A 7,956-nucleotide genomic window follows, 5' to 3' on the forward strand; every position below is an offset into this window, starting at 1 on the left:
TGAGAGATCTTGCTCAAGACCGCGCAGCTGATTCATGTGTAACACCGCATCGGGGTAGGTGTCTATCGCTGCTCAAAAACTAGTGTGGTGATCACGATGAAGCCTGCCGGACACCGATGACTCCTTCAACAACTGATGATAGCCCTCTACCTCGATGCGCTGTTCATGTGCAGGCTGTGTGGTCTTGCCCAAGATCTTGCAGAGAGATGGAGAACATGTTCTTTGATGATGTCTCTATATGTTCTGGGTACGTACATCACCCTGAATCTGTCCACGGTTTGATGCAATGAACCAATGGAAGGAAGAACAATTTTCTTTCTTTGCACCTGCACAACTTCTTCATAGCTGATCATGGCAATCTGGAAATGTGAAGAAACGTGGCTAAAGCTGATGAATGGGACTGTGTGTGATTTTCAAAGACTGAAGTCTTTTTTAAGGGCAAAGGTAAGGCACCCTGTTCACAAATGGGCTAAACGGGTCTTGATTAAACAGGCTGGAATCATGAAATATGAGAGTTAGATCGATTTTTAAAAGTTATTCCATGGAAGTTGCTGATTTTATTTTCTATTTGCTTGTGCTATTGCTCTTAATTATCTCTTTATCCAAAGTACTTCAGCTACAAGCCAAGACCATGTGTAGAAGGGGCATCAGAAGGGAGCAATTTCAGTGGAGAACCCATTTGTGAAGCTGTTAGAAGTGCAGATATAGTAGTAATGCAGTAGCTAGATCTATTTTTGTTAGGAATATGCATCAATCAGTGTGCATAATAGCTCATATTAAAACATTGGCCTAGTCAGACCTCATTTGTATGGTGCAATTTTCTTTTGTACAAATTTAAAAGATGAAGAAACTGATGGAAGTAGAACTCATCACCCCATCACTGCAAACCACAGAGCAAGTTCAGGTTTAGTACCCTCTCCTTTCAATAAAGTAGATGAAATGCTCTCCCACTAATAATTAAAGCAAGATGAGAAGATGGAGTATCTACTTGCCCTACTGCTTGAGCAGAATCACTGTATATGATTTAGTTCCAATCAAAGAGATAATAAAGTGCCCATTAAAAATGGATTGTATGAAGGAAAATCTATCTGATTACAATTTGCTCTCCAAATGGATGTTTCTGATCATCTGCAAACTTAGGTCACTTGGGAAATCATTAATAAAATGGATGCATGATGTGTGTAAAACAAAGGCTTAAAATTATTGGTTGTGACATGATGAGCAGCAGAATGACCTAATTTTGACGCCATTCCTCCAGTGTCAGTGTACCATTTGTATCTCTATGGAGTTTTGATAGATAGGTGACAAGCATTTATATCCCATTAATTGTGGCCTTTTCAAGTTTCAAATTGCAAATCCCATATTTATATGCCCATTAATCACTAAATGCAGAACTAAAATATTCTTATGCCTTTATTAGAAAGATTTGAGCTTAGATAATCTTACATATGCTTTTACTTACCACCAAGTCATCTTTAATGGATGGAATAACATGGGTTTTATCAAAGCTTTTAGACTACATTTGATTCAAAAATTAGTGTTATTATATGAATGTTCAACCAGAAATTAAAAAAAAAATTGAAGAAATTTTGATCACTAAAATCAGTATTTTATCTATATCTTATTTTATTTTATATATAGTACTATATAATTTCAATAATTGTCTTGGTTTTGGTGCATATCCTTAAAGTTAAATCAGAATATAATAATATCACATAAGTTTCGTTTTTTTGATCATTTAAAATATAAGGTTAATACTTATATTTTCCCCCATTTTAGCCAAACTTAGGCACAATGAAAGACCTTATGTACACTAGTACATATTAATGGAATTTATATTGGTTTCCTATGCATGTATACATGCAAATTTTAAAATTTCCACCATATTCAACATTCCAAAGTGTAGCCTGGTAGTTTCACTTCACATAAACAAAATTAAAATATGTAATATTAATACTTGATCTATAATCATTTAAGTATTGGATAAGTATTATTAACTCATTTTTTATTGAGATTTATATGAATTTCCCTAATATATTATTATTGGGATCGATTAGGAAACTGGAAAGACATGATATTCGAAAAACTTGCAGTCATCAAAATTAATGGGAGTGCTTTGATTGGAAAAGACTCTTCTAATACCATGTCTTTATGGTATCATAGATTTTCCCATGTGTATTCATAGCTATTGCAATATATATCCTAATATTGATATTTGCAATGTTGATATTTTGAATATGTCTCAAACAATAAAGATGTCATGCATTATTAGATCTGAAATTACCTGCACGCAAGATTTTAAAGGGAAATTATATATTAAGGTTGTGATTGGTGCCGGGTTACTACTTTTACCTGAAACGTTTTAGGTTGATTATTACAAATTGGTGATCAAGAACATCATATATGAGAGCCACAACAAGAAAAATGCATGTGTGGAATTGATCAATGATGTTTATGATTGAAAGTTGAGGTAAAGAAAACACAAATTTATATTGATTAATGCAAAATGATTCAGGTTGAAACTGCAATTATACCAAACACAACCAAAAAAATCAGGTTCATGCTAAATCTTTAACTTTGTACTTTAAGAGTCCCCGGTTACACATTCCATGTAGGTCTCTACTAGTTCTATACATGTTACATACTCTTAAAGGGGTGTTCTTTTTTCAGATTTTGAGAGGGGGGAAAGTTGGTCAATGAGATTTTGGTTCTCATTGATCAAGAATCTCATGTTCTTTTTTCAGATTTATGTAGGGACCAGTGAAAGTTTATTTTCCTGGGCACCACTTACCCGGGTAAGTGATACCTGTCTCCTACATGGGTAAATAACTTTCCCACTTAGAGGGAAAATTACCAACACTTGAACAGGACAAAAATGCCCCTTTTAATGATAGATTTTTATGGTTAAAATAGTCATTACCTTATTTACATGAGAAATAAAAGAACATGTGTAAATGCACTAACCCGGATAAATGTTTCACAGAAAAAACTTACCCAAATAACTGCATTTACCCAGTAGCAACCGTTGATCATGATGATGAGGAGGTCATCTACAGTTACAAATAAATGTCAGACCCTGAGGTGATGTCCTGGGGGTGGAGATTTCGATGATCAAATTAATAGATTTGAGAGTAAGGATGAACTGGGGAGCTTGGTGTGTGAGTTGAGGCGAAAGGTGAGCCAAGGTGACTAGAAAGTAAGGGAGTAAGAAAGTAGGAGTGTTTAGAGAGTTGTACCTTCAGGATGCTTTCCCATTAGCTGTACTAAGAGTAGTGGATCTTATAACTGCTCCCTAAGTTGGCCCATTATCTGTTCATGGGCCAGGCTCAGACTTGGCTTTCGCTAAAATTTAAATGGGCCCGGTTTGAAACCCTATCCGAAGAAGCCCAAGTCTATGAACAAGTATCACATCATGGCACTTGTGGCTGACCATTAGCTCCCATCAACTGTATTGGCATTAATGGCCTGGCCAACTTAACTTATGTGTAACAATCGGGCGATATAGTTCCACATTGCACACGCTACGCCCACGTCATCCGATAAAATTACTAGGTTGCCCTTCAAGGTGTTGTAAATTATTATAACTGTCGTTTAGGTGAGACATGTGGTGTAGGTCGCTCAGTCGCATCAGAAATCATAGGGTTGTGTCATCTTTTCCACTATTGGATTAGTTAGGGATGGCAATTTTCCCGTCTCCATTGGATAGTTAGACTCCTCGACCTGGTCGGGTCGGATGTGGTGTTGTGGCGAGGGCGAGAATAGGGTCGTGGATGGGGATAAAAATGAAAACCTCATAATCTGATGTAATATATTTATATAAATATATAATTAAATATATTATGTCTATTTAAATAATATTATAATTTTATAATAAATATTATAAACCAAATTAACAAAATACATAAATTAACAATTAAGTTTTAAACAGTTAACAGGTTACAAACGTAAACCCATTAACCGAACCCAAACTCCCATTTCCCAAATCCCAAAAGTGACGTTATAAAATAAATAACCGGCAAACCTAGATCAGCAAAAGATGTGGCAAATGGGTGGGTTGGGTTAAGGGTTGAGTATCAATCCATCCACATTGATCTATCAACCCACCATAACCCATCATCAATGCTTCTTAAAGGGTCATAACCCATCCTAACCTTGGGTCACCCTAACCCACCCATATTGACCCACTTGACCCACTCATATTGACTCTTATTCACCCTCACCCATACCAAGTACTAGCTCATCTACCCTCACTTATAAATACAGAAATGGGTCGGGTCAACCCATATAAAAAAAAAAAAACAACTTTTGAGAGAACAAACTCTCAAGTCTACCACATGTTATAAATGGGTCAGGTCGTATACCCGAAAATAACATTTTTGAGAGAATCACCTCTCAAGGCTGCCACATGACAAAAACGAGTCGGCCAACCCGTATACCCGAAAATAACATTTTTGAGAGAATAATCTCTACTAAGGCTACGATGTGGCAAAAACGGGTCGAGTTGCCCTGTATACCCAAAAATGCAAAAGTTATGTAGAAAAATACTAAAAACTTTGTAGAAAATGCAAAAATTTTGCAAAAAATATAGAAAAATACTAGAAATTGAAAAACTTTTGTAGAAAAAATTAGAAAAATGAGACAATACTAGAAAATTGCAGAAATGCATGAAAATTTAAAAAATTATGTAGAAAAGTTGTAGGAAATTCAGAAAAAATATAGAAAAATAACAGAAAACTACAAAAAATGCAAAAAATACAAGAAATTGCAAAAAATAGTAGAAAGTGCAAAAAATGCATAACTTTTGCATAAAATTACATAAAAATGCAAAAAAAAAAAAACCAAAAAATTACAAAAATGCAGAAAATACTAGAAATTGTACAAAATAAGTGTGCACTTATTTTGTTTGATTAATTTTCTACGATTGTGTGCAGACTGCAGTAGGGGTGAGCATTGTTTGCTTAAAACCGAAAAACCGAATTGAAATTTTGGTTTTGGTTTTGTTTGATTCGTTTTTCGATTTTTTTGGTTCAGTTAATTCGGTTTTAAAAAAAAATTGGTTTCGGTTTTGGTTTTCAGGATTGGAAATTCAGTTAACCGAAAAAAACAAATTAACCATTTTTTATTCATAATACAATATATATTTTTAATATATAAAACATAATATATTATAATATGTATATAATATATATTATATAAAATACATTAACATATACATATATTATAGTATACATAAATATAATAATATATATAACATATAATATGTATTAGTATAATATTAATGAAATTCAGTTTATTCGGTTCTGTTTTTAACTGAATAAACCAAATGCTCACCCCTAGACTACATTGTACACATATTAATCCTTTTTTATTGTGCTTAGTTTAGTCAATGCACATATTGGAGTTTCTATTTTTCTAATATTGTTTATAGATGATTAATTTTATTTATTTATTTATTTATTTTGCATTTCAGGTCATACCCTACTCCTCAGTGGTTCATCTACTATGATTTAATTTGGCTCTTACTTGGATGAAGAGTGAAGACTAGAGCAGTGCTTCTAATCTACTCTGTGGACTATGGTAAATCATTTTAGCTTTCGGTCTTTGACCTATGAATTAATTTGGCTTTCCTTCTTAGTTTTGACATGGCATTAGGTGCATTGTTTTATTTTTAGCTTTTCATAACATATATTATATGTATTGTTTTACTTTAAGTGAATTATTTTGTTGAAGAAATGTCTACATCAATTCCTTCAACCCCCCACTATTAATTTTGTCAATTCAAAACTAATCCAACTTTGCAATTTATATGAACCGTTTTACATTCTACATATTTGCATTCACACTTGTTTGCATTGCTTCCAAACATAACCTAATGTTATTTTTTGTTTACTCTATGAACTTTTTGGACAGTTATGGGGTCAACGTTGGAACCCTCCAATGTTTTCTTTGGTTTTATTTCATTAATTTGTTACATGCTTACAGAAAATAAGTGGTGGACAACAACTCCAAAACTACCCTTTAAAGTGGTTATATGTTTAAGTTACAGGTTTACAGGTTACAACAAAGAGAGGACCAAGAGCCCAAAACTTAATACAGTTTATAGGTTTAAATCAACAATGGAAGAGGGCCATAAACCCAAAACTTAAGAATATTTACACTAGAGAATACATATTATAGGTTTAATTTATAAAATGGAAGATATTGATTTTTCTTACATATTACAGATTTTTTTTGATAGATCAATTACAGATAATAGGTTGATTACATATTTAATTTACAGATTACAAGTTTAACTTACCTTACAAATTATAGATTAAAAGTGGTAATATATTATAGATTGCAGGTTTGATTTAATTAGTAACCTTATAGTTTGCATCAAGGTTTAAAGTATCGGAAACACACTGTGTATTAGAGAGGCAAGCTTAAGAGACATATTGAGATACACTTTTGATACCCATGGATACAGATAAAAAATTAAGATATGCATGGATACACTAAGAAACTCATATAAATCTTTAAGAAACTGATAAGGGTAGATTTGGCCCTCCATTGACCTAGTGACATGTGACATCCGCCTTTGCCACTTAACACCTCAACGCCATGTAGATAGAGGCATATGTTGCCCAGTCAAGGGGACACACCCCGGAATCAGTCAAAGGCACCTCATACACAGCTTGGGCACCTTGGCAAGGCAGTTAGCAGCACCTCATCCAGGGCCGACCTATAGTACCTCGTCGTTTTCGGTCGAAGGGACCTCAGCGTAAGGAACGACCTCCTCAAGGACTTGTCGACTTGTGGTACCTCGTCAGTCAGTCGAAGTGAAATCAGCGTGGGTAGCGGCCTTGTTGACCTGGCTGAGATCCAGGTGGCGACTTGCAAGATGTGTTCGCCGACCTCTTCCTCAAGCAAGATTATTGTTCCCGACTTCTTTGGAATCACAACGCTCGACCGTTACACCCATCTTTCCGTATCGTCCGCTTCAGAGTTGATCGAACGAATTCTATCCCTCTCCTCCGAACATGGTGGACACGGTTTCCCAGTAATCTCGGATGCGTTTCAACAAGCTTCCGGTTTCTTACACCTATATAAAGGCATCTCCTCCCCTAAGAGATGGTATGTGCAATTCGACTCTCACATTGCACTAGCTCTCACTCTTTAGCTCTCTCCAAAATCTCCAATTCATTGACTTAAGCAACAAAGTGCCCACCCAGGTAAAGCAGACACTCTGACACTGTCTTTTTGTAGGTTGACCCGACGAACTAGCCAGCTCGGCATATGAGTTGCCATTCATCAGGGAGATGCTAGATCGCACATCATTAGAAACAATATTAATAATAACAAATATGAGATTTATATGACTATAAACAAGCTATTTAAACATAAAAAACCATATTTCAATGATTTATACAATGTATGCATACATACACACATAACATAGATTTTAAAGAATCAATATAATTTATATTAATATTTATCATTGTTTAGAAAATAGGAATGGATTGACTAGTTAGACCGATTGAACCATGACTCAAAGCTTTTGGTTGGTTCAATCATCCCCCCCTTCCCCCCAAATTAGATTGGGTAAAAAAATGGCCAAAACAACCAACCCGACTAATCAAACTAGAAAGCCGATGAAGCGGTCCCTATTTTAGAAAACCACTCGGCGTTTTGAAATTTTTAACACATTAATGCAGACTTCTAGAGACCATAACTTTTCACTCAAATGTCCAATTGGAGTGATATTTTTTCTTTATTTTGGATAATTTTTTAATATAGGTGTCTTATAAAAATATTGAAACTAAAATAAAAAATACATGTTATAGAAGAAGATAATTATATATTTTGAATATATTATACTATAAAAAGAGTGTTTAATTAGAAATAATAATACATATTAAAATGCCAAGCATTGGGGTTTGACGTGGTGGTGGGCTTGTAGTTGTTGAAAACAAATGA

The 7,956-nt window shown here is 34.4% G+C and overlaps 1 long non-coding RNA gene across 1 annotated transcript; it reads left to right on the forward strand.

The window, feature by feature from the left end:
- The first annotated feature begins 303 nt into the window (after positions 1-303).
- LOC148866894 (uncharacterized) lies at positions 304-1,083 on the forward strand. The gene is made up of 2 exons (XR_016110346.1): positions 304-444; positions 609-1,083. It is a non-coding gene; the product is annotated as an uncharacterized LOC148866894 (long non-coding RNA).
- The last annotated feature ends 6,873 nt before the right edge of the window (positions 1,084-7,956 follow it).

This window comes from Nelumbo lutea, chromosome 3, assembly GCF_056320005.1.
Source record: "Nelumbo lutea isolate HS-2025 chromosome 3, American lotus-T2T, whole genome shotgun sequence".
Classification (NCBI taxonomy): domain Eukaryota; kingdom Viridiplantae; phylum Streptophyta; class Magnoliopsida; order Proteales; family Nelumbonaceae; genus Nelumbo; species Nelumbo lutea.